Here is a 27,102-nt window from a genome sequence, read left to right as displayed (position 1 = left end):
TCCGCGCCGCCGGCTCCGCTCCCCGCCGCCCCCCGGCAGCCGCGGGCGGAGGGCTCCGCGCGGCGCAAAGAGGGGACGCTGTGAACGCGGGGGAGGGAGGTTCGGGGGTAATCAAACCTCACGGAATCACGGCACGGCAGTCCCGGCCAACTCCGGCCGCGGAGAGCGGAGCGGCCCCGGGACCCCACTGCCCGACGCCCGCGGCCCCCCCCCCCCCCAGGCGCCTCTTTCATTTTTTTTCGGCTGTTGTTCCCCCCTCGCTGGAAGCCGCCGGCTCCGTTTTACACACCGCCCCGACAAATTCGCCCTGCTCGCCTCTACGTAACGCCCTGTCGAAAGCGGACGCCATATTTTGTGTTGCTGATGTCGACATAGACAAACGTAGACATGTTTTTCTCCCCCCCCCCCCCCCGCCTCCCCCTGCCGCCGTCCCCCATCTCCCCGAACTTGCGATCCGCGGGGCAGCGCGGAGAAGGGCTGCGCGGGGGGCAGTGCGTTACGGCGAGACATAGCGTAAAAAACCCATTCCAACCTCCCTCCCAGCACCCTCCGGCTCCCACCTCTCGGTAACCCCCCCTCGCCCCGCAGCCCCCGCGGCGTCCCGGGAGCGGAGCGCTTTATCCGGGAGGAAAAGTTGGGTGCGAGCGGCCGGGGCGGCGGCGCGTGTGGGCAGGGAGGAGGGCGGGGGGGTTGGGGTGGGGGGGGTGGGGGGGGAACCCCGCCTGGGAAGTTTCCTACCTGCGCTCAGGGCGGCGGCACCCGCGTGTCCCGGGCGGAGCGGCGCGGCTCCGCGCTCCCCCCCGGTTCCGTTCCGCGTCGCTCCGCTCCGCGCCGCCGCGGCAGAACCCCGCGCCCGCGGGACCCCGCGCCCCGCGCCCCCCGCCCCCGCCGCGCCGGCCCCGCGGGCAGCCGCCACGCGCGGACGTACGCACCGCCCCGACCCCGCCGCGGAATTAAGGAAGAAAAAAGGCCAAAAAAAAAAAAAAAAAAAAAAAAGGCCAAAAAAAAAAGAAGGCAAAAAAAAAAAAAAAGGCAAAAAAAAAGGCAAAAAAAAAAAAAAAAAAAAAAAAAGGAGCCCTCGATCGGCGGGGATCTACGCCAAAACCCACATGATCTCTGACGTCAGCCTGCGTATTTGCATACGATACCACCGCCGGCGCGGCTGCCGGGGTCTCTCGGCGCGGCGGAAAGTTGGAAGCGCTGCCGTGCCCCCCCCCGGCCCCGGGAGCGCCTCCTCCGGGGCCGCCAAGCGGATTTCCCACGCCCCCCCCCCCTCCCCCCGTCCTCCCCCGGCACCCCCCGTCCGCTCCGCGCTCCGAGCGTGGGCTCCGCCGGTGGCCGCGCGGCATCGCCGGCGCTCCGGGGCAGAGCCGCGCGGCCCCTCCCGGCGCCTCCGGAGCTTTGGGACGCACCCGGAGCGAGGTGGGCTTCGGGGCGCTCAGTTGGGGCTTTGCGGGAGGTGCCGCGTGTTTCCAAGCGGTGCCGCTCTGCTGCATCGCGGGAATCCTATCCCCCATTTAAAAGTGTCGTTAAACTCTCGTGTCTCTGCGTCGCTAACGAGGAGGTGTAGCGGCCGGCGGCCGGGCTATTCTCTGTTTTTTACTTCGGCGGATTAACGATAAGAAGTAATTCCCCGGCCGCGTCTCGCTGCTGGGTACGAGCCGGCTCTGGGTAACGGGACCGCGAGCGGCAGAGCACCGCGGAGCTCCGGGCGGAACCTCCCGTCACATCCATCCCGGCAATGCCTGATGCTATCAGGACGGCTCCCGGCGCTCAGCCGTGCCCGCGTCCCATAGCGGTGCGTGACAGCGTCGGAGGAGCTCGAAGTTCCCGCGGCCGAACAGAAAGTAGATGTGTCCAGGCGATGTCAGGGAGATCTCTTCGCAGGGATACCCCTATCGGAGCGGACTTGTATCCGAGTGCCGGGCGGAGCGCTGGCGGGATGGGATGCTCCGTGCCCGCCTGCAGCCCGGGCCGGCTCCGAACGCCCGGCTGCGGGTGGGAGGGACGCGCGAACCCCGGCGATAAGTCGGAGCTCCGCTGATGCTGTCTGAGCTCCGGGTTTTCCCGAGAGATTTTTTCTTCCCTTTCTTCCTCTCCTCTCCTCTCCTCTCCTCTCCTCTCCTCTCCTCTCCTCTCCTCTCCTCTCCTCTCCTCTCCTCTCCTCTCCTCTCCTCTCCTCTCCTCTCCTCCTTTTCTTTCTTCCTTTACTTCTTTTCTTTCCTTTCTTTCTTTCCTTCCTTTTTAAATGGAATTTCCACTTTCTTATAAACACCGCCGAATCCGTTTTAACTCTTCAAGAGCCGTTCAGCTGCGTTTTGGAAGGAAAGAAAAGAAAAGCCTATCTATCTCAGCAACCCCTCGTCCCCTGAAAGACGAACGATCTCTTGAAGATCTCCATTTCCTAAGATTAGGACAAGAAAAAGCCAAAGTGTTTGAATGACCTTTACGCTCGTTTATGTGAAGGGTTCTTTACGGGCCAGATCGATGGTGGAGAAGCCGTCTCCTTGCTGCTGTCCTCATTCACACTTAGTTTAAGGCCTCTTTAGCTTTTTTTTTCTTTCTGTTCTTTTTCTTTCTGCCTTGCCATGCGCAAAGGGCCCTTTGGCCCATACGGCGGTGCTGCCGTTGGTGCTTTCAAGTGCAAAGCGGGGCCGTGGGTGGGAGCCCGGAGCCTCCTTTGGGGCCCACCGTTGGGCTTAAGCGGTCTGCGCTGCGTGGGGCCCCTTCGCAAACTCCTCTGCCTTCCCCCAAACACGGGTGATGCCATACGAAGTCATTAAAACGGAGCACAGGTTTGGAGCGAGGAGGACGTGGGCTTTAAAACTGTGACAGTTCCTATTGCCATCCTCAATGAAAAAGCTAAGAGCTGCTTATTGGCCATTGTGTATTCGACGGTAGTGCTCAGAGAAACTGCAGAGATCGTGGAGATAAAGCCAAGGATACCCAGTGCTCCTTTCAGTATCCAAAGAGGGGCTGTAAGAAAGAAGGGGACGGACTCTTTAGCAGGGTCTGTGGTGATGGGACAAGGGGAAATGGTTTCAAACTAAAACAGGAGATTTAGATCACATATAAGGAAAAAGCTTGGGTCTTTTTTTTTACGATAAGGCTGGTGAGGCACTGGAACCGGTTGCCCACAGACGTGGTGGATGCCCCATCCCTGGAGGCATCCAAGGTCAGGCTGGAACAGACTCTGAGCAACCTGTTTGAGCTGTAGGTGTCACTGCTCAGTGCTGGGGAGTTGGACCAGATGGCCTCTAAGGGTCCTTTCCAACTCAAACAGTTCTATGATTCTATGATTCTCCTTGACTTTGTGTTTTCCTGCACTCTGCGAAATGGAGCTCGGTCTCAGTCATCACATTCCTCCTCTGAATGTTGAGCAGTGAGACCAACAACCCATGTGGCACCTCAGCTCTGATGCTGTGCTTTAGGAAACGGATAGTTGGCCGGTTATCTCTGACTTCTGCCCCTCTGTCAGACATAGAATGGAACAGAATGGAATAGAATAATAGAATAGTTCAGTTGGATGGGACCTTCAAATATCGTAGAATCATAGAATCGCTAAGGTTGGAAAAGACCCACAGGATCATCCAGTCCAACCATTTGCCCTTCACCAAAGGTTCTCACTAAACCATGTCCCTCACAACATCCAAATGCTCTTTGAACACCACCAGGCTCAGTGACTCCACCACCTCTCTGGGCAGCCCATTCCAGTGCCTGACCACCCTTTCAGAGAAGCAGTATTTCCTAACATCCAGCCTGAACCTTCCCTGGCGCAGCTTAATTAATGGGGGCATTGTCTCTTGACACTGGCAGCCATGAGGCATCAGCCACTTCTCAGAATCCTGTTTCAGTGTCCACCCTCATGGTAAAGAAACTGTTCTTGATGGCCATTCTTAACCTCCCCTGGTGCAGCTCTGTGCCATTCCCATGTGTTCTTTTGCTGGCGATGAGGAGCAGAGCCCGACCGCTGCTGCTGCATCCCCTCCTCACCTTCACACTGCATAACATAGTCTGTGTGTAACTGATTTATGGGAACCTCATATTAAAACAATGCCGGGTATCATCAGGAAATGGAAATTGCTTGTGCAGAAAATGCAAAAAGGAAGTTTGCATTTTTTTTTTCCCCGAAGGCCTCTCTTTTCAGTGAATAGCACTGTGGAAGCCCCACCAATCACAGGGCACAGTGAGTGTGCACAGTTTCCCAGGCAAACAAGAGCAGAATGCTGGCTTGCTTTAAATCTCGTGCTCTCCATTTCCTCTGTCCACTTTCTCTAGATTTAAGGTGACAACCACTCTGTAAAGACCTCAAATAAAGTTGTGAAGTCCCCTGTGAAGTAATACGTTGGTCAAAGATAATGAACTGTGTGTCGAAACGTGTCTGTATATTATTTACGGCGAGAAGATGAGTGGCTGACATATGCATTGTCACATATGTTTCAGTCTTATTGAGTTAATGGTTCCTTTCCGACTGTTTATTCCTGTGCAGCCGAGGCTGAGTCAGCACAGCAGATCTCGTTCCCTTTCCCTGAGCTACAGCTCAGAGCTGTGCTCCAGAGAGACTCCGTGTGTATCCTCGAAGGAGACGTGCATCCTTCAGAAGCCAAAACAGAGGCATATAAATAAAAGAGCCGGAGAGTCATTTTCTGCTGAGTGTGGCTGCGTGCTGCTCATGTGTGTGCTGTGCTGCCTGGAGCTGTGGCACTGGGGGTTGGTTTGTGTATGGGATGCAGTAGCGGGGGGGAGATTGGTGGCTGGGAGCTTTGGGATGTGTTTGTTCCTGCAGGGGAGGCCTTGGGCCGGAGGCTGAGCTGCTGCCTTGCAGGAACAACCAGGCTGCAACTGCTCAGTGTGCACCTTGCTGCTAACTGCATCCCACCCTGCTTCATCCCCCATACCGGTATGGCAGTGCCACGGCTCTCAGCTGCTGTTTGTCATTATGCGTTGAAAGCCAGCTTTCGGTATGGCCCTCAGTAGAAATTAAGGTAAGAGCAATTTTAAAAGAGGTCAGCAGATAAACACTGCTATTTTTTCCCCTCTCTTGTGGAGACCTTGATCCCAGTGCCATGGCAGGAAGCAGCATTGGCTGCTGGTCAATGCACAGTGTGCAGATCAGCGTGGAGGAACACAGCTCTTTAGCCTATATTTGCCACTCACTCCCCACCCTGTATATATATAGTTCTTCCCCAGCAAAACAACTGCCAAAACCGTGCTTTCCCCTCTTCCCACCTTCAAATTGAGGTGGAGAGCACCGATCAGATGCGCTGTCTGCAGAATGAGATGCTAAAAGGAATTTGCACAGGAGCAAAGCACTGCCGAGGTCCGAATCCAATCAGCAGGGCTGACCTTATGCTCTGTGATGCCCTTAAGCTGGGAGAAGCTGTCCCTTCAGTTTGTGGGGCTGATGAGCTGAGGTGGAGGGAATCCCCCAGGCACCAGCTCCCAGTGTACCTGCACTCATCACCTCAGCTTCAGACAGGTCCTGGCAAGAGGCACCCAGACTCTGTCTTTTTCTGGTTCATAGACTCCAGGAGAGCTGATCACTTCTCATGGGAACCATCTGGCTCATTCTTTGGAAGACCAACAGTTAATCACAGGACAAGTGAAGAACGTGCATCCCAGGAGTCTGCTCTCCCCGATGAATAGGACTCAGCCCAAGGTCCTTGAGATGCTCCTGCAGGCAGAGGAGAGATTTTATCCTGCTGGGGGCTGCTGATCTGCTCAGGACATCCTGAGTTGGAAGGGATCCAAAGGGATCACTGAGTCCAACTCCTGGCTCCACACAGGACCACCCCAAAATGGTCCCTATGTCTGAGAGCACTGTTCAGATGCCCCTTGAGCCCCGGGGCAGCCCGGTCCATGCCTACCGCCCTCTGGTGCAGACCCCGTCCCTAACCCCCACCTGCCCGTCTCCTGACACAGCTCCATGCTGTTCCCTCGGGCCCTGTCGCTGTCACACAGAGCAGAGCTCAGCGCTGCCCCTCCGCTCCTTGTGAGGAGCTGCAGCCACCATGAGGCCTCCCCTCAGCTCCTCTGCTCTGGGCTGAGCACACCCAGGGACTCCAGCTGCTCCTCATACCATATCCCCCACAAGGACAGGAGTACATTCATACTCCTCACATGCTGCATTACCAAGGCCCTATAGGGTCCAATCCAGCTGCTTGCTAAGGGCTGGTGAAGTCAGGGGGCTACATCTCCCCTCCCCTGGTCACTTGGTGCCACAATGCAGCCCCAGGCCCTCAGCTTCCCCACCTGCCCGCCGCCTTCCCTACTGCAGGGCTGGCTGGATGAGTGGGCCGTGAGATGTGCTGGGATGGGGGGGATCCTGCAGTCGGGCAGTGGGAGCACAGCCCCTACTTCCCTCCTCTTCCTGCAGAATTCATTACCCTTTGCTGAGAGTGCCAGTTTCAGGGATTTTTCTTTTTCCTTTTCCTTTTTCTTTTTTTTTAACGTATTTTTTTTTTCCATTGCTCTTGCTAATTACCAAAGCAATTTTTAAAATTTAAATGAGGGCTTCCTCCCTCACAGCCCATCTGCTGTGAAATCATCACACGCATCCTTTTGTGACAGCTCAGGCATCGCCATGGCAACGCGCTGTGATGCGATCGGCCCTGAGTTATGACCTCACTGCAGGACCGGGCAGTCCGGGCTGCTCTGGAGGAGGAACAAAAGCAGCTCCTGCTTCAACCCAAGTGGGCTCTGTGCTTCGAGACAGTGGGATTTGTCCTGGAGCAGAGAGGTGAGAGCCTTCCCCAGGCCTTGCTGCAGGCCTCCAGTGCTGGGCTGGGGCAGTGTCTGCCTGAAAGCCAAACATTTTTCTCCTTAGGGACGCACATTCTTTGAGCAGTCATTTTATTACACTAGCTCAATTCCTTGGAATTTTTTTACGACTTTTTCCCTTCTTTTTTAATTTTTTTTTTCCTGTGTACCCATAGATTAAAGGTGCTGGAGAACAAACTCCCTATTTCCTGCTGGCAGTTGGGTATTGCATGGCCGCTGGCAATGCACGCTTCACCTCTACACCCTGCAGCTTTGCCCTGGCCCCATCCAGCAGATAACAGGGCTGGGGCAGTGGTTCTGCTTCCCAGGGCATTCATCCGCTGCCTCCCACTGAGCCTGGCGCAGAGGGTGACAACTGTCACAACTCTTTGTGGACAACTGGAGGGGATTAGTGACCAAAGGCCGCCCCGCAGGTGTCACTGCCAGCATAACCCATTCTTAATTAACCAAAGAGCTGATCAGAGCTCCTGCTTTAAAGCGGAGGATTCTGTTTTCTTGTCTTTTGGTGATTCCTGTGGATTTGGGAGCAGATTTTAACCATCAGGCTGAGCTTGCTCTTCTAGAAAGCTATTTGCATGTTTAGGTAATTCACTGAGACTGCTTGGATGTTTGTCTATGGTACGAATTTTCAGGATGTGTCTTTATCTGTCCCCTAGACTAGAGTGTAACACATTCAGACCAACAGTACAAACAGAACTAATGGGGATATTTGCCAATCCAGGAATGCAGGCGGGTTGGTGACACCATGTGCCATCTCTCTGGAGATCTGGAAGGTGAATAGGCAGTTTGAGTCGGCTCTTTTATTCCTTGCCAAATGGATACGGGGCTGTCTCTGAGGACTTAAACAATATGTGCCTATTGAATGATATGTGGTAGCAAAGCTGAGCATGACAGGAAAGGATTTCTGGGAAAGAGGGGGAGAAGATCCAGGTGAAATTATACACTTCCTTGCTGTGCAGCAGAGAAGCATTAGACCATGATATTTCTATATGCTGGGAACGTCCAGGGGACCCCACTAGGGCTGTGGTACCAGAATCTGCACGGTGACATCAGAGCACACAGCCTTTGGCTGCTGTTGGTTCCCCTGTCCCTTATGGTGGAGCTGACAGTCCTGGCACATTTGTTCCTCCGCTATCCCTTTTCATACGTATATCATCCATACAGCCCACGTGCATTATCAGTCAGGTCATCTCTGCTTGCTTTACCTTTCTGCACACAGATGCTCGCTGCAGCTCTGCCTGTCATCCATTTGGGAGGGCTGACCTCGAAGACCTCCACAAATTTTCAATCTCGCAACCAAAAAAGGGTTGGGGGGGGGGGGGGGGGGGGGAAGGAATCAAGCACAGTGATTTTCTTCTTCCAAAACTGGATTTAAAAATACTCCCTGTCCCAGCCTCTTTATGCTGCTTCACAGCCTCCAGCAAGTTTTTACAGCTGAGCTGTGCTCCAGCCCCAGAAACTGCAGTACAGCCCTGGAACTATTGAAGTGCAAATGGACTGACCCTAATCTAGGAAGATGCAAGAGAAAGGGGTCAGATGTTACACTAAACACCTATGGAAACATATTTTAACAGCAGGAGGAGAGAAGTTTGTTTACTCTGGACAGATTTAATATAAGAAGATTGATATCTTCTCTTTTATGAAGAGGAATGCAATTAGTTTATTGGTCTTTGGCTGTATGTATTCAAAAATAACAGTACTTCTGTAGCTGTGAACAGGGTCTCAAGATGCATAAAAGATTAACTTGGGAAGCTCTACAACACACACACACACCATCAGCTCCTATGGCTATAGTGGGACTGGGGGAGCTGGAGATGAAGCTCTCCAGTGCCTTTGGCACTGGGTAAGAGTTCATAATCACCAATGTTGTGAGTTTTGCCAGCAGCATGCAAGGAACCTGTGGCATAGCCAGATCTCCTGAGCATAAACCTGCTGGCTTTGCTGCATGGCCATCATTTGTCTCTGCTGTTGGCCCAGCAGGAGCGCCCAGCCCAGTGCACCACACATAGCAGTAGGTATGTCTGAGCAGCCTGCATCTTAGCAGTGGCAGCAGGGATTTTCCTGCTTTTGCAGGAAAGTGTACTTCTATCGCTGTCAGAAATACAGAGGCAGCACTGCAGTGCTCACACAAATAAATTGGAGCTTCTATGCCACCACGGCTCAGCCAGCAGTTCCTAATGCCCTTTTGGTACGTGGTCTGCCCTTGAGTCCTAGCACTCAGATTCTCCTTGTGTGCTGGGGAAGCTCCAGGAGTTTGTTTTGCTGAAAGGCCATGCTAGTAATATCTCCAGGAGGTTCTGGAGAGTTGAAAAGTGAGCTGCTGGAGAACATGCTAAATTACAGGCTAGGCTGCGTGTATTTACTTCAACTAAAGGGAAAAGCTTTTCTGATCTTGATAAAACCCAGGAAAGCAGCTCTCTCAGTGCAAAATATTTTGTCACAGTAGCCACCTTAAATGTCACCCTGGTTCAGTGTCACATTTATGGTGACATTTTTTCCACAGAAGCGGTTAAGCTCAGCTCGAGTCCTGCCTGTAAAATACTGATTTTCCTGCACCCGGAGTGTGTCTGGGGAAAAAATGATACTGTATGCAAAATCTGTTGCTTCAACCTCTGGGAGCATTTACATTACAAGATGCAAATTAGATTTAGCGTCCTGCTGCCAACAGCGGTGTTGTATCCAGAGCTGAGCAGGCAGGATGGGAGCTGGGAGCTGTGATGCACGGGGGGGTGATCCAGGGAGAAGCCTGGCAAAGGCAGTGGGAGGGCATGCACCAGGAGGGTGATTTGTAAAAGCACACACCTTTATAAGGATGTGAACGTGTGTTTGCAGCCCTGAAGGTCAACTGTATCCTGGGGTGCATCAAGAGAGGGGTGGCCCGCAGGGAGAGGGAGATGACTGTCCCCTTCTGCTCTGCCCTCATGAAGTCCCATCTGGAGTACTGCATCCAGGCCTTGGGCCGCCAGGATAAGAAAGATGCAGAGCTGTTGGAGAGGGGCCATGAAGGTGATTAGAGGGCTGGAGCACCTCTCCTATGAAGAAAGGTTGAGGGAGTTGTGCTTGTTTATCTTGTAGAAGACTTCAGGGAGACTTCCTTGTGGCCATTCGGTACTAGAAGAGAGCTTACAAGCTGGAGGGAGACTGACTTTTTTGCACAGTCCAGTTACTGATAGGTTGAGGAAGAAAGGCTTTAAACTAAAAGAGAGGAGATTTAGGTTAGATGTTGGAAAGAAATTATTTACCCAGAGGTCAGTGAGGCACTGCCACAGGTGCCCAGAGCTCTGTGGATGCCCCATCCCTGAAGGTGCTGAAGGCCAGGCTGGATGGGGCCCTGGGCAGCCTGAGCTGGTGGTGGGCAGCCCTGCCTATGGCAGGGGATTTGGAACTAAATGGTCGTTATAGTCGCTTCCAAACTAAGCTCTTCTATGATTCTGTGATTCTATGATTTTGCTGGCTATGAACTGTATAGAACCATCTAGTTTTTTCCGTATTAAAAAAAAAAAAAGATTTAAAAAAAAAGATTTAAAAAAAAAAAGATAAAGGATCCCTCTCTTTCAGCCCCTTGAATTTATTTGTAACAGCTTTTGGAAGTCAGTAGTAGGGTAAAAATTAGCGTAGGTTGTGCTAATGATTTCCCAAATGTTGTATTGTCTTGGGACACAAGGGTCTCTCCGTGTCCAGAGAGACCACTTTAACTTATGTCTCAACACTTTGATGAAATGCATTTCAAAACAAGTGCTGTGCTAAGGATGTTGTGATGGATACTGAATTTGATGGATAGTGGTAAAATGTAGATTAATATTAATCATATCTGCATAATTTAATGAGGGATATAATACCACCTGCTGCGTGGTAAAAACAAATTACTACCTCTTTGGTTATTTTTGACTGGCTCTGGAAGGAAAATGAATTTTGACTATACTAATTTGCCTTTAATGTCGTATATGTGTAATTAAGGATTCACACACTGCAACTGAGAACAAATACCATATAAAAGCACACACAGAAGAGGCCTACAATGTTAACCCACCACTTCCCAGAGGTACCATCCCCCAGCATCTCCTGCTTGAGTTGAAGAGCAGTTTCCTTTTCTTCATCGGGGACCTAGAAGACATCTCTTACCTTGTTATGGGTAAAAAAGAAGTCTCTTCAAAACAAAGATGATCTTTTATTCATGGGAAGAGCCAGATGGAGATGTATGTTTGTAAGGTTAGACTGGGCACAGCACCGGCCTGCCAGTACCATTTATTAGTACATCTGTCTGGTGGCTGCTCCACCAGCAGCCCTGAAGGTGGGGATGCCCTATGGATCCAGAAAGGGAGCAGTGATGCCTTGGAGTGTGCATCTCTGTGGGCGGATATAAAATGGGTGCATATCACATTACAGGAGGCAGTGCAGTCAGATAGTTCTTGCATCTGCTGCCACAATAGGCCTTTTTGAGGACTTGGAGAAGAGAAGGCTGTGGGGTGACCTCATTGCAGCCTTTTAGTACCTAAAGGGAGTCTATAAACAGGAGGGGAGTCAACTCTTTAAAAGGGTAGATAATAGCAGGACAAGGGGAAATGGTTTTAAGTTGAAGGAGGGAGGATTTAGGTTGGATGTCAGGGGGAAGTTCTTTACTATGAGAGTGGTGAGGTGGTGGGACGGGCTGCCCAGAGAGGCTGTGGATGCCCCGTCCTTGGAGGTGTTCAAGGCCAGGTTGGATGGGGTCCTGGGCAGCCTGGTCTGGTATTAAATATGGAGGTTGATGGCCCTGCCTGTGGCGGTGGCGTTAAAGATTCATGATCCTTGAGGTCCCTTCCAACCCAGGCCATTCTGTGATTCTGTGATTCTATGATTCTATGACCTGGTGGAGTTTCTGGCTAATGGTTTCTTTTGCAGTTTGGTACATCAAATCTCACCAGAGCTGCTGCTGTGGAGCTGATGTCTCCTTACATCCTTACATCTCTTTACATGATAATGGGCATGTTTGTGTGTGTTGTAAAACTAAAAAAAATAAGGGTGGGGTGCTGGACTGCCTCGTCTGCTTCTCTGGTGCAGTGATTCCCTCTGAATTGAATAGTAGAACACTAATGCATTATCAAGAGACAAGTGATTTCAGAACAGTGTGATTGCATTGAGAAACAGATGCCTAATGGAATCAGTCCACCTTCATCTATAGTTTCAGCAGATCTTATGGGCAGAGATATTTGTTTCACGAGAAGCTCCAGAAGCTACAGCTGAAATCAAAGCTGAGGGGCTTGCTGGAGGCACAATGGTGCTGTCCCAGTGGTTGGTGGATGGACACAAAACAGGCTGGGCTGAGATCATCAGTATGGATCCTCAGTGTGGATAGGGAAAGCACTGCGAGTGCAGCACTGGATCCTATAGGCCAAGAAGGTGCTCCTGAATATCAGCTAAGCCTCGGAGAGTTGAAACATAGAAGGTGAGAACACAGTGAAATTTTGTGTAATAATTACTGGAGAGAACTTCAGTGGAGAATCGTAGAATCACAGAATATTCTGAGCTGGAAGGGACCCACAAGGGTCATTGAGTCCAACTGCTGGCTCCAGACAGGACCACCCAAAATTCAAACCAGAAGATGATGAAAAAATGACAGTATGGTTGAGAGAATTTCCAGCTGGACATCAGTTTAGCTACTGATGTGTATCGGAGTTACAAGAAATGATTTCTAAGCATGGATATGTTGAAAGATTGGAGGATGGCTGTACTCCTGCGTGGTCCTGGCTTGCTCACCGCTATTTGGATCTTACCTGGGAAATCTGTAGAAAGTGGATCCGAATGGCAAATACATGCAGATGGGTGTGTAGAACACTACCTCTCCAAGCTGCAGCTGATCAGAGTCCTGTCAGAAGCTTGAGCTCAATTTCCAGCTGAGGACAAGCTGTATTTTCAGCAAGTGTGAAGCATAAGTAAGGGCACTTATTTCATTTTCATTTGTTTTTTACTGTCTTCCAGTCTACCACCTTTCATCAGCAATTTGCCTGAAATCCTGGTCCCAGTGGAGGAAAATGCTAAGCATCTCACTGTTTTGTGCTAGGGGCTAATTCTCCAACAGCACTGGCTGTACTCTGAATTCACGCACCACGAAATCACGGCAAAATAGCATATATATCATGGGAGATTTGCATTCTCTGTATAAAGTACCAGAGTGCAATGTGATTTGTCTGTGCCTGCCTGAATTTTAATAGGACCTACACCTACAGGATATTCCCTCTCTGCCAAGGCACCACCTGGCATTGGGGTGAGGTGCAAGGGCTTTTGTGCCATACTGCAGGACTGCCCTGTGCTGTTAGCATTGCCTGTAAAAGCCCAGACTCCAGGAGAGGGGCACAAGAAATGCACCAAGCATTAATGACTTCACTTCTGATAACTGGGTAAAGACAAATATTTGTGCAGTGGTATGGCCTGTTATCTGGCTCTGGGAGTAAAGTGGTGATTCAAAGTGTGTGCACAGCATAAGTGAGCAATCTTCTTTATATTGTCCCAAGGGGAAAGCTTATGAGCAGAGAAACTTGTGTGCTCTGTTTAATCTTAACACTCCTTCCAATAAGCCCCAGAACTGTATATAAAAAAGGGCTTTCTAAGTTAGTGAAAACAGCTGACATCATCACAAGAGCTGTTCCCTTGAAAACACAGTTGTTGGTTCCTACCTGGTGTGGTGTGTTCAGAAGGGGCTCTCTGGCTCGGTGCATTCCCTGCTGCTCAGGTTTTGGGAGCTGAGGAGAAGGGTGGAGAAACCAAACTTCCTTCTCCTCCATCTGCTTTTAATGTCACTTGTGAAGGAGCTATCGGAAGTTCTTTGTTTCACATTTTGATCTCATTTCCCATTCATCAGCGTCATACAGATGTGGATTTTCTGAGCCATTTGATCTGTTTGGATAATAGAAGCCCGTTAGGTCTTTCAGGGGGAAAAGCCAATATACAGTTGCCAAAATTTGTGTAGATGTTTTCCAAGCGCAATTTTCCAACCAAAGCCCAGGGGGCGGTCAGGCTGGGAGCTGCTGGAGGGCCGTGCGCTCATTTTGGTACATTGTTAATGTCCTTAAAAAGAAAGAAAGGAAGAAAGAAAGAAAGAAAGAAAGGAAGAAAGAAAGAACGGAAGAAAGAAAAAGGAAGGAAGGAAGGAAGGAAGGAAGGAAGGAAGGAAGGAAGGAAGGAAGGAAGGAAGGAAGGAAGGAAGGAAGGAAGGAAGGAGGGAGGGAGGGAGGGAGGGAGGGAGGGAGGGAGGGAGGGAAGGAAGGAAGGAAGGAAGGAAGGAAGGAAGGAAGGAAGGAAGGAAGGAAGGAAGGAAGGAAGGAAGGAAGACAAAAGAAAGAAAGAAAGAAAGAAAGAAAGAAAGAAAGAAAGAAAGAAAGAAAGAAAGAAAGAAAGAAAGAAAGAAAGAAAGAAAGAAAGAAAGAAGGAAAGAAAGAAAGAAAGAAAGAAAGAAAGAAAGAAAGAAACAGACTCTTCTGCATCCATGTAGTGATGAGAGGTGCTCACATAGTCTGAATCATGAAAAACATATTAAAAATCTATGCAGTGCTTTTTAGAAAGCAGCTGGAGCTGCCAGTTCCCTGTGAAATTTGTGATGGTAGTAAACTTCTAGGACCTCTCAAATAAGGACATGGATGCTAATCCAAAGGCTCCTAACATCACTTGCTTTTCCTGTGTTTCATGGATTTCTTGTGATGAACCAGGCTTGTAGTACTGCATCTACCACATTGATGAGCAGTAGTGAAACATGCTTCACTAATCTGGTGGGACTTGGAGTGCTAAGAGGCTCTGAGCTCTTTTTCTAGCATCTCTGGATATATTTACAAGATAGAAAAGAATGAGCATTAAGAACAGTAAGGGAGACTCTGAGCTCCCTACTGCTGGGGTGCTCTAGGATCTGGTTCTCAGAGACTCAGCTGGTGCCTGTGGAGACTGCCCAGGACACAGCTAGCAGCTCACTGGGTGCTGCCTTGCTGACCTGTCAAGGGTGTGTGTTTGGCTGAGGAGGTGTACCCAGATTCTTAGGGCTCCACGTCTACTTCTCACTCCTGCTGGTCTGACAGCCCTTTGCCTTTCCTGAGAAGTCTCTCCTTCTGAAATAGACATAGATCTTAGCAGTCGTTTCCAACTGTAATGATTCTATGAGTCTATGAGGGCATGGTCGTGATGGGTTAATGGCTGGACTAGGTGATCTTAGTGGTCTTTTCCAACTTCAGTAATTCTATGTTTCTATGATTCCTTTCGGGTTTGTTTTCTTCCTCTGTTTTCAGCAGTTCTACATAATGAAATAGAGAAACAAGGATTTCTCCATTACCTTCTCTCCCTTCTTTCTTATTTTACCTGCTTTTGTTGAAAGTGCAAGTGCATTCTGCTGCCATGTCTTCATAACTACCGTTCATGAGCTGGAGAACTTGCGTGCAAGGCTTTGTATATGGGTATAAATATTTGTACTGACAGTGAATCCAGGACTCAGTAACACAGATGTTTTAAAACATCTCAAGATACCACTGCTTTATGAAGCTGTGTGCAGTGAGACCCATCACAGAGCTTCTGTTGACCTCTGAAGGTGAACGCAAACCTCGTCTCAGTACAGCAGATGGCATAAAAGCGGCCTCTGTTCTCCAGACCTGCTTCATTTCCCCGTTACGTGTAAGCTAGGAAACCTCCTGCACCTTTCTGAAGAAGGAAGATTTATTTCTTTAAATTCTAAAATCATTATCAGAAGATTTTTTTCTATTGGAACTGAAACACAGCAAAGAAACTTTAAACAGCAGGGAAGCAGACTGGTACAGGTGGCCCAGCGGTAATTTACAGAACGACGTTAATCAGCACAGCAGTGCTGAGGATCGTGATGCTCTGGCTGTTTTTATTTCCCCGAGCTGTTCAGTTAATGGTTGGGCTAATCGGTAGCTGCCAGGCTTGTGCTGAATGTACTGAAGGTTTTGGTGATACTGCTCTGTCCACTTGAAGACAAGCAGTATAGCTTGCATTTTGAAAGAATACCAGTTAGAAAGCAATCTCCATGTGCTTGCAGCTTACTTAAGGTGTTATAATTTTGCCTGATGCTTTCCTCGCTGCTTGTCCTTCTGAAGCTGTTCTATTTATTTCTGTTATCTGCTTCATTGTCAACACGCAGAGAACAGACTGTCTTCTTTATCATCTGCGTGCAACGTGCCCGCTGCAGCCTGGCTCTCCTTGCTGGGGTTCCAAGGTGCTGTTATAATTATAAGCAGGATGGAAAGTTTGAATAAGCAGCTTTTCTGAGTGATGAATGCATGTGAGAAAGTCTCCTGGAATTTTTCCTATATTAAAGTACTATTTTTTTTTACATTAACGACTCTAAAATAGCTGAACTTTGTCTTGAACTTTTCAGTGCGTCTTTCCCATAGTCTGTATTCTCTGAGCTGCTCTGCTGCCAAAGGGGAAACTCTGGCCTGAGGCAATGGCCAACCTGATTGTCTTTTGCTGCTTGATTTTGGGCAGTGGATGCGTTTGTTGTTTGAACTTCTGTAAAACTTCAGGTCACATTATAGCTTGAGTATCTCTCTCCAGGAAGCAGTCAAAAATATCTGGTTTTGTAGATACATCTTGCCAAAAGGTATTTTTAATTGGTTAAGGAAAAACTGCTTACTAAATGACAACACTCTTTTTATGGACATGTTGCTGTGTTGGTGGTAAAGGGATAGAGCTGTTCCATGTTAGTGGTTTTGCAGCTTCCTTTGCAGCTCAGCAGTGAAGATAAGGGCCTCGGAGAAATGCATTTAGAAAATAACCTTGCTCCATATTTTTAGGGGGCAAATTGCACTTAGACTTTTGCTATCTGAATTTCTTCTCTATAAAGTGCAAACTGTAGCCAAGCTAGGTTCTGTCCTGGACTGCCAGTGTCTGGAACGGCTGTGCCACTTTGCCTTGGAGCTGGGGGCTACACAGATCCTGCTTGTTAGGAGGAGTGACGAGTTATGGACATTTACTAAACAATTATCAAAGCAGATCTTGATAGCTGGTAGTGTGGATTACGTGGTGTGTCTGGTGAGGGCACTTGATGGAGATTTCCGCTAGCTCTTTGCTTAAAATTGCAGAGTCACGAAATGGCTTAGACTGGAAAGGACCTTTAAGGTCACTGAACTTCAACCCCAAATTATTGACACAGACTAATTGTGCAATGTGTTGGGTGGCTCTTGCAACTATTACCTGCCCAGAGCTTCTTCCTGAAAATGTACAAGGGGAAGGAGAGCATGGCAGAAATGCAGAGGCATTTTTGAGTTATGGATTTCCATAGAGTTTGTTTATAGCGCCTAGTTATTGGGCTGTGCCTGGGTCCATCTTTAAATGATCTGACTAACCTGCAGAACCACAGCACTTTTTACCACTTCCTATTGAAAGACTGAGAAAAGCTGAGATAAGAAAGATCCATGGCAGTACAAGCTATAGGTTGGGGTAAATGAAGCGGCCTGAATGCCAAATAGTCCAGAAAGTTTGGAAAACCTTGGATTAGACTGGAGGCTGTTGCCTCAGTGTGTCCATTAGCATGTGGCCTAAATCGTCTAAAGTGAGGAGGAAAAATTGCCATGTAGCGAGGGCTTCCTTTGTATTTGACTGTCTTATAGGACTCTAAAAATTGCAAATGATTGTGCAAACAATGTGTGGTGCAGCGAGGACAAATCTGAGTTAGTAGAAAGAGGGATCTGCTGCTTCTGGGCTATGGGGTCAGATCTCTTCACCCAAATTTGCTTAGAGATTTTTTTCCCCCTCAGTCTAGAATAAAGATTATACTATAAAAGCCAACAGATGTTTAACTGTTGTGTTATGAATGGCATCACTGTAAACGCCTCAGCTTGTTGCCTTAAACAAGTAGTTTATTTGGGAACTCAGCACTGCAGAAAAAAATGGATGTTGTGTTTTGGGGAGGGTAAAGAGGGAGAGTTTGCCTTCCCTCCTCCCAGTCCTGATTTTGTACCCCAACTCCCCCATATTCTTAGCAGGAGATGCTCTCTCACACTTGGGTATGGTGTGGGAAACTTTCCCCAGCCTCCATCCCATGCTCTTTCAAGAGCTTTGTGCAGTGAATACTATAGTTTCCATTTACAGGTGTGTGAGCCAAGCCAGAAATCTTCAGGTTTAAGACTAAGACTCAAATGCTTCATCACTGCGTACTGATAGCTTTGTTGTTATGCGACTCCAGCCCTAAAACACCCAAAATGGGGATGTAACTCCGTAAGGGAATTCCAGACCAGACATTTCCCTGATCTGTTGCACTTGCAAAGGGTGTTTTGGCAGGATACAAAACACTGTGCATGGACAAGTGAAGGGCATGGAGCCATCCAGGTTGAGCAGACAAACCTTTGGCCAAGGCAAAGGCTGAGTGAGTGCCGTAAATGCCCAAATGTTAGACATCACTGCTAGAATGTAGGCTAGAAGCTGTCATTTTCATTCAAACTTGTACCCAAAGGGTGAGGAAGAAAATAGTCAGGCTCAGGGTTGCTTACTCTTGTAGAACAGCCTCTTGATTCTTCTTTTCTCACTTTTGCCTCATACCTTTTATCACTGCTCAGTAAGGGCCTAATCCTTCCAGCTGCTCCATGCAGGGCTGGCCTTAGTTTGGCATATGCCAAGAAGTCCGTCCAAGAACTCCCATGGCCTAGACAAGGTGAAAACACCTGTGTGGTTGCCTTTCTGAACTTGTCTGCCAGGCACGTTTGCTATATGATGTGAATACAAAGCCAGATCAGAGCACTGGATAATGGGGAATTTCACCCTCATTTGAATCAAGTTGCATTCTGGGGGAAATTCTTTCTTTTTAAAATTCATAAGTAATGAATAGACGGGCTTTATTTGACTCTTTCTTCTTGAACCTGCTGATTGAAACCAAAGGGACTCAGGCCAAGGGACTCAATTTGAGATATTCAAAAGTATTCAGACTCTCAGAGCCTGAGATGTAGGATTAGCAATGTTGTTCTTGGGTGGGAAGGGCTTTGACACATGAGACAGCTAAGACGTTGGGTGAGGGTTGTTTGTGCACAGCCTCTTTGGGGATCAAGTGAGAACCTACAATCTGAGGAAGAGCCATCCATCTGCAAGTCCCAGAGTTGGCCACTCCAATTTCCAACCTCTCCAGGTCACCCTGAACAGCAGCCTGCTCTCTAACATCTCACCCACTCCCTGATTTGGTATCTTCAAGCCTGCAGATTCAAGTCCCATCATGCAGGTGATTAGAGGAGACATGAAGCAGTTCTGGTACCAGGGCTGGTTCCTGAGGGACACCACCAGTGCTGGCTGCCAGTTGGACTTTGCACTGCTGGTTAAACCTCCTTGAGTCCACACAGCCAATTTTCCACCAGCTTTATTGTCCTCTTATCCAGCCCTCATTGCACCAATCTGATGATAAGAATGCCATGGGAGATGACATTAAAGGCCTCACAGAAGTTAAGGTGTATGCTTTCCACTGCCCTCTCCTTGTCCACTGTGTCTCCTTGTCAGACATCTCAGCACCAGACGCAGACTTTTACTGCTGCAGTCACATTTTAACTTCAACACAAGCTTAGCCAGCTTTGTAATGCTCTCTCTCCACCCTCCAGGATGTGGTGTCAGTGTGGATCCAATTAATTGAGCTTATTTGCATCCCTTGGATTTGACATACCTTTAACATACACTCATGCAAAAACAATTGAACCCAGTTCTGTGAGGAAGGACAGATGACATCCAAGATGGTCTAATTATGCAGCAGAGCCTTGTAGAGCCTTGTTGTATTTATGTGAAGATTTACTACAGTAGGGCTCCAAATATTAGCAAAATCACCCCAAGTAAACAACACGTAATATTTGCATCTCTGTCCCCTGCTCTCATAATGATCACTCATCTTTATGCGCAGAGTCATATGGGTTTTATTGCTTATGTCTTTCTCATTAATAGCCTGCTTGAGTTTTATGGTGTATCTTTTTTTTTTTTTTTTTTTTTTGGCACAAAATCAATTGAGAGTTTGCAATTATGTTTCCAGATTGAAGATAATGTTTGTATTCTGTTGCCCTTTAAATCTCGGACAAAGAGATCTAGGTGGTAACGTCACGCATGGTGCTTGGCTGAAGATACCAGGAGATTATTTGCAAGATATTTACGGCCAAGAGGACAGAGTTTGCTCCTGCAGTTACAGTGCTTTCCCTCGGCTAGAGGCAACAGCAGAACCAGCACTGCAGAAAGGACAGGAACTTCAGGCAGGTTTTGTCCTGAGGCTCTGCAGGCTGAGAAATACCCAGGCTGTGCAGGATCTCCACGTTTAACTGGAGCAAGGGCAGCAATAGTAGTATGGGCAGCGGCACAAGTCCTGCCCGTCCTTGGAGAGGTTGGGCCGGCCTTATGCAGAGCTCTTCCCACACACTGGTGAGACCTCATATGGGCACACTTTGTGCAATGTTAGGCAACATGCCACATGAATCATTTTGCAGAGGCTGGAAAAATGTAGCAACATATGGAGCTGAGTTTGGGGAAAGAATTGAAAACAAACCTCATAACTTGTGCGGTTTCCTCCCATGGCAGCTGTTCACCTGTGCTCTTGATATTTGATAAGGGCCTCTCTACTCACTGGGGAGGAACCTGGAAGTCATCAGAGGAGTGCTCGCTTTCCAGAAGCCTTTCATCACCTCTGTTCACAGCTGCTTGGGATGAGGAGTGAATTCTGTGCTGACCTGTGGAAAACACAGTTGTCTGCTTCCCTACATGAGCTACAGGAACCTCTTGGACAGCATCTTCATAGCCCCTGACCTAGATCTCATCTAAACCCAGCATGGCTTGACAAAGGACCTTACAACCAAGCTGAGAGATTTTCTGGTGGACACAGCATAGCCACATCCACACCTGACTAAAGCACCATAACTGCAATGCGTCCCAATTTAGCATTGCAGCTCCCACTTGGAGATTCATCTCTTTCACCAGCCACCACAAAACTTGCAAGGTGGATGAAAAACAAGTGGGTGGCAGCCCTTGCTTAAGGATGCTGTGAGGATAATGCTCAAGATGAATGAGCTGTATCCCTGCTCCTGCTACAGACATCACACAGGACACTGGCTAGCTGGTCTGTATGGACCTCAGCTCTCCAGCCATAAAAAGAAGGAGAGCAGTGGTGCTCTGTCTTAGCTAGCTGCACTGCAGCTTTTACAATGGGAACATTGCTGTGCCATGGGGTGCCTAGTTTACTCCTGGGATAGAACCTCTAAGTAATTTAAACCAGCTGAGAGTAAAACAACTTCAATAGAAAATAAACAGCATAAGAATCAGAATAGATAAACTCACCTCAAAGCAGGAACTCTGATGAACTGAAATCACAGTACTGCCAGCACTAAAGATAAGATCTAGTTAGAACTGTCAAGTCCTTTTCACTGGGGTACCTCCTTCAACCAAGTTGCCACCCAAGCTCATTTGGCTTACCCATCTCCAGCCTGCAGCCCTGATGATCACAGAGATAGCCTCTGTGCTATAGGAAAACCATGGGTAAACACTTCTTTTCTTGTCTGATTTTTTGCATTCTCTTCCAGGACATTGGCATTGAACTTGACTGCTTCCCCTCCAGTCAATGGGGCTGTGAGTGGTTCACTGTCTTCTCTCAGGGGCTGTTTGGGTTGTGGGTTTCCTTAGGAGTGACGCATGTCACTATCAGTAACTCAGTACCTCTGGGTTGTCCTTCTCATCTCCTCAGTAGTAAGTTATATATACAGGGTCATCCCAGCTACCCAGGATTTGGACTCTGAAAAGCAGAACTGTGACATACACTGACATCACTTATCATTTCCCTGTCAGACAGAACGGGGAAAGGCATTCCTGAGGCCATGAGCAGGGGAAAGAGGTGAGGAAAGAGGTCTCCACCTCAGTGCTGGATGGGCAGTCCAAGGGGATGGAGGTAGTTCCCATTCATTGCTGTTATCTGGCAGCCATCTCATGGAGCATTTGCTTGCACATCCACAGGCAGGATTCGTACCCATTCAGGACACAACTTGCTGCCTTCTGTTGATTTTCAGATCAACTTTTGATGAGAAGTGGGGATTTTTGCTCATCTTGCTCCCCAGAAAGTGGTGTGACAGCCACAGGGCCAGGTCAAGGTTTACCACTGACCCTCATGTCTGGGTCTCAGCTTCCCCAGAAAAGTCTGGGAGAACAAACCCTGCCTTCTGCAAGTAGATAAGAGGATTCACTCCCTAAAGATCATGTCTATCCCAGATTGGCCTCAGTATACTTAACTGAGTACTCTACTACTCAGCAGGTTGTGGGATGTCTTCTGCCCTCCACCAGGTAGACTTCTAAAGACATCAGAGGACAAACAGTTAAAGGGCACATTTTTTCTCTCAAATTCTTATCAAGGGAGTTTAGGGTGATGAGAAGATGTCAGCTGCTGCACTGGGGGGGATCTGCTATTGGGTGAACTGGATCTGATTGCTATGACTGAGAGGTTGGCGAAATCTGAGTAAACTCCACTCTTGGTCCCACCATGGACAAGAGTCCTTCACCTGAAGAGACTCTGTGGCAGAAAATTTGGTATTTATTTTGTTGGCTACTGCTGTATGCATGCTTATTCTTACTTGCTCTAGGGGCCCTGCTCCAGCAAAACTGGAATGTTTGTTAAATACCTAAATGGAAGGGGGATAATTATGTACTTAAAGTTACTTAGTAAATGCTCTGTTGGAGCGAGGGGTGTACAAGAATTATCTGTGAAGTTGTCTGCATTAGATAGAAGCCAAGGTGGAATCTGGCCAGGGATTCTCTCACTCATTTCTGTATCCCAAAGCACTTCATGGAGCTTAATGGGCAAAATATGGCCAAGATTATTTTCTTTCTGTATTCTAAGTTTTCTACTAAAATCATCCGTATTCTGGGCACTCTTTTCTGTAATGCAGATAGGCTGTGCCTTTTGCCATATGGGATGTGTATAGACCTGGCAACTCTGTTCATGGCTGTTATTTATTTTCCCTTGTTTGTGTCAATATGAATCTCAGATTTTTTCCTCAGTCACTTCCAGTGTTTGCAATGTGCATTTGTGCAAGAAGATGTTTCCCCATAGCATTTTGGGATAGGGCCAAGCTGGCAGTTGCACTTCTGTGTCCTGCTTCATTTTCAAATATTTGCAATGGTTCCTCCACTTTTTGCAGAGGTGGCTCAGCCACCCATGCAATGACAGCTGAACTGCCATAAATTGCAGCCTGATGTACTGAAGATTCCTGAAACCAGAACCATTTTACTGTAACATCCTATGTTGTAAATGGTGGTAATTCATTTGCAATAACTTGTGAAGCAGCAGCCAGTTTTGCATTAGGACTGTGGTCCTGCTTTTCCCCACCTCCCCACTGCAGCCTGTCTTGTACTGTGCGTGCAAGAATTGCTTTTTTAATGCATGGAAAAGCATCTCAAACACATCAAGAGAAACATGTTTGATAAACAGTGGGATCTACTTCTGCAGAGCTGCCTCTGTTCCAAAGGACCACTTTGGCCTGAGGTGTCAATGCTCTACTGGTGTAAAATGTACAGTTATTGCACAAGAGGCCTTCAATCTGCAAGTGCAAATGTGACACAAATGGGTCTAATGTGCATGGGACTTGTAATGGGTGACAGCTTAAGAGCTGCACTTAGAAAATACGGTCCTTTGTGTACCATTCTCTTTACTTGGCTTTCATTTACTTTCTCAAACACATGGGGGATATTAAGAATAGAGCATTTACTACTCTCCAGTAACTGTACTTTGCTGATCTCTCTTTCCATCTCTCTCTCTCTTTTTTTTTTTTAAACCATAAAAAGAAAGCAAGAACTATCACAGGTCTCTGCTGTGGATCAGCCGATCAGCAGGCGTGCTGCAGGAATGGCAATTCTGCAATTGCACTTCTGCAACACTGCAGGTTGGATCAGCTGTGTTTTTATCACTACCCGAAATCTTAAACCTTGTAGATCTACAAAACAGCCACGGCAGACTGTGCACTTTTGAGTGGTGCTCTGCATATACAATTCTGCCTCCCTTTGTGCTGATGTTTGAAGAGCAGTGTAGGGAAGAGCGAATCAGAATGGCCAGGTGTATGCAATGTAAGGTTTCTTGATCACTGGAAGCTTTCTTTACTCTCTGCTCTTGCAGCAGCCACATGAGAAGTCTGTGCTTTAATGTGCACTGGGAGACATCTCACTTAAGAAACAGTGAAGTGTATTTCTGTGAGCACTTTGCAGGTGTGAGCAAGGCAAGAACAGTGTTTAATTGTTCCTGTCCTCATTACACATATCTAAAGTTACTTTTCCCTTTCAAAGGCATAATTTCAAGCTGTCACCAGATACATTTTCCTAGGGAAGCCAATTTGCTGATAAGATTGAAGCTATATGGTGCCTTCTCACTGCTACCAGAATGTGTTTTTATGATTGCCAGTTCTTCTCCTTGCCTTTTCTTTCTGACCAAAACACAGATATTACCAGTTCACATTACTCACAGCCAACGAGACAAATGATGTAAGAGGTATTGCTTTTGTTTCTGTGTATAATGTAAAATTATTTTACATATAATGTAAAATAATGTAAAATTTAGGGCACTTCCTTCTCTAGGAAGTATTCGCTCATGCTGCCTATCTGCCTAGTAAGACAGGGTCCAACCTGATCCTCCCAAGCCTGTAACTCTAGCAACTCCAGTAGCAACCCATTAAGGTAGCTGCTGGCCTCTGTTAGGTCATCCTTTAGACTCTTTTTGATCAAACTGAAGAAACTGATCTCCCTCAGTACCTCCACCTAGGTCTTTTTCTCTAGTATCCTGAGATGGTAGGATTGCCCAAATCCTTTACCAGCTGGAGGGCCAAAAAGCAGACCCAGTAACCCAGTATCAAGCAGACATGGACAAACGCTGATGCTCTCTGAAGGCCCTTGCTTCTCCATATATAGCTCAAAATGAAGATTTTCCTTTTTCTCTTTGAGAATACATTGCTGGCTCTTACTCAGATGGTGTTCACTGTAATCACTGTGCCCCTTTCAGCAGGGTCCTATTACTTTTCAGCTGATGGAATCGGTCACATCCTGGAAACTGCCCCTCAACTGAACTGTGGCAACTGGTTGTGCATTTGCTGCTTGGAATCTTGGGCAAAATTCCTAATAGAACTTGTTGAAGTGGTTTAACATGTCTCTGTCTGCCTAATATTTTAACACAACTCAAGGGTAAAGGCTTTGTATTTATCAGATTTTGCGGTTTTGCAGTAAGGATAAAGCCCACCTGAAACCAAAAATAACAACCAGACACTACAAAATTTCTTGGTTCCTGTGATTCGATGTCTCTCTTGTGTGCTAGCAAGGACCAAATTAATCTGCTTTTGCTATAGGAGAATGACAAAAAGTGGAGACTTCATATGTAATAAGAAACCTTTTGCTACTCTCACATTCTAGGTAGGAGTCAAACTTGTTGACTGTAATCAGATATAAAATTTGGCCTAATTGGTGCAATAGGAGTGTCTGCATCTTCCTGGTTTAGAAATTAAAAACAAATCTATTTTTTGTTGTTGTTCTGCTCTGTAAAACTAACATTATTCGTTAAATTTACTCAATTGTTAACTAGACTCTCCTCAGCAATTATCTCTCATCTCCTAGGAGTACATAAACTCAAACATTCTCAGTATACAGAGGCCCATGCCAAACTGACATAAGTAAATAATGGAAAGTGTGAGCTTCTTTTGTGATACTCTTAATGACTGAATCACTGCTCCTCTTACAACACTTCCCACTTGGGTCTTGCAATATGTGTTAGATACTTGTGGTAACTTGCCTTCCTGGAATATCACATTTATTAATGTCCTAAATTATTTATTTACAGACTTTAGTTCAATTTTGAATTGCCCATTTTGATGACCTAGTGATGAGATGTCACTACCTGTTCCATTCAATAATTATCCATCCACCCATTTTAACTCGATTCTATTAAGCATGTATTCACTTTGACTGGATAGAATATTCATTGGTAAAGGCTGCAAAGAAGCATGTGATTCTATTTGTGTTAATCCCTTAATCTATCTCTGCAGCTGAGAGTATCAAATAACTTCAATCCTTTCACCTTCGATTGTAACTTAATTTAGTAAATTCAGATTTTATGAAAAATTTGAAGACTTTCATTTCTGAAATGGGATGTTGTATTCTTTACTGACAGGAAAATATTCTGCTGAACAAAAGGTATTTACAACTTTGTTATCATTAAGGATATTAAAGTGTACATCGGCCATGCAAAAATGACTTTTCTTTTTTGTTTGATACAGGAAGAATAACATCCCCCAGGAAAAACCCTGTAACATGAGGAAGTATGTTTCTTGGGGCGTTTCTCACCTCATCAGATGAAGGTGTCTATAACAGTAATGCCTTTATCAGTGTTCATCATTTGGAGTCTCTGCATGCTCAGTGAATAGCAACAGACACATATATAATATGATTCATATAATGACAAAGAAGCTGTCTAAAATAGTGTGAACTGCTACGTTCTCTCCATTAACTATAAAGGGATATCAGTTGTCCATGAGCACGCACCGAGTGCCATTTGAGATGCTGTAGAGCATTTGACATAACTGTGTGGGGCTGGCAGATGAGGAATAGGACCTCAAAGAGACCTTTCTGGAGCCATAGCTGGAGCCAGACATTGCTCCACTGGAGCACTCCACAGACATTACAGGCACTAAATGCCCACCTTAGATGACTGAGTCAGTAGCAGCGTGGCCCAGGGTTCTTTAGGATACCTGTTCAGGAGACCGTGCTTGATCTCTGATGCTGCTCAGGGAAGAACTAAGCTTATCTTGGTCCAGTGCCATGTTATCCAGCTCTGTGTGGATCTCTTGGATCCCCCAGACCATATCAAATATCATTAGACAATTATATTTGTCCAACAAAACCAAGTCCTGAAAATGGCTGCAACGCGTATTTACATTCCTAGTACACATATGGATGGCTAAGCTTCTCCCTCTGAATCTGGAACTGAGTTTCACCCCAAAAGTTAAGTATCTCTAATTTCCAATTTTTAACACAGCTGGTTAGCATTCAGGGACATCTATAAATGAGGTCTCATCATTGATGTTATCTGGGAAATTGTTTGCTAGTGGAACTCAATATGACACGGCATTACTGACATATCTATTCCACGGGACAGATGGCTGCAGTCATTCTCTGGTGGTGACTCACAAGAGAACTTGGAATTGCCACTCTTTGATTATTTGTCTGTTCTAAGATGAAGATCTGGAATTAAACACATTGCAGCAAGAACATAGATTTCCTCTTCGGATGTGTTGGAGGCTCTTGCATGCAAAGATATACACAAATAGTTAACATATTTGTTGCTTGTAAGGGGTCTCAGCCAAGGGGATAGACTATACC

At 47.2% G+C, this 27,102-nt stretch overlaps 1 protein-coding gene and 2 long non-coding RNA genes across 25 annotated transcripts in view; 1 reads left to right on the top strand and 2 right to left on the bottom strand.

Annotated features, from left to right (window-relative positions):
- ZHX2 (zinc fingers and homeoboxes 2) overlaps positions 1-2,000 on the bottom strand; it is a 67,919-nt gene extending 65,919 nt beyond the window's left edge. For 15 of the 22 annotated variants that reach the window (XM_046938271.1, XM_046938281.1, XM_046938283.1 and 12 more), the window contains exon 1: positions 739-849. The gene's annotated coding sequence lies outside the window, so the exon portion shown is untranslated. Of the gene's footprint in view, positions 1-560; positions 850-1,109; positions 1,224-1,412 lie in introns of those variants that run through there. The other 7 variants (XM_046938287.1, XM_046938288.1, XM_046938289.1 and 4 more) reach the window with 3 other exon arrangements.
- Positions 2,001-2,432: 432 nt separating this feature from the next.
- Positions 2,433-6,588, bottom strand: LOC121109911. Of its 2 annotated transcripts, none has more exons than XR_005857650.2 (3): positions 6,253-6,588; positions 5,230-5,674; positions 2,433-2,976 (listed from the first exon to the last, which is right to left on the bottom strand). It is a non-coding gene; the product is annotated as an uncharacterized LOC121109911 (long non-coding RNA). The 2 variants fall into 2 exon arrangements; XR_005857649.2 differs by having other exon boundaries at positions 6,387-6,587.
- Positions 6,589-6,596: 8 nt separating this feature from the next.
- Positions 6,597-26,200, top strand: LOC107052800. Its single transcript, XR_001465543.4, has 2 exons — positions 6,597-6,739; positions 26,001-26,200. It is a non-coding gene; the product is annotated as an uncharacterized LOC107052800 (long non-coding RNA).
- Positions 26,201-27,102: the final 902 nt, after the last annotated feature.

Source organism: Gallus gallus, chromosome 2, assembly GCF_016699485.2.
Source record: "Gallus gallus isolate bGalGal1 chromosome 2, bGalGal1.mat.broiler.GRCg7b, whole genome shotgun sequence".
NCBI lineage: Eukaryota > Metazoa > Chordata > Aves > Galliformes > Phasianidae > Gallus > Gallus gallus.
Note: the sequence above shows the minus strand (reverse complement) of the source record. Positions and strands in the feature narration are given on the sequence as shown.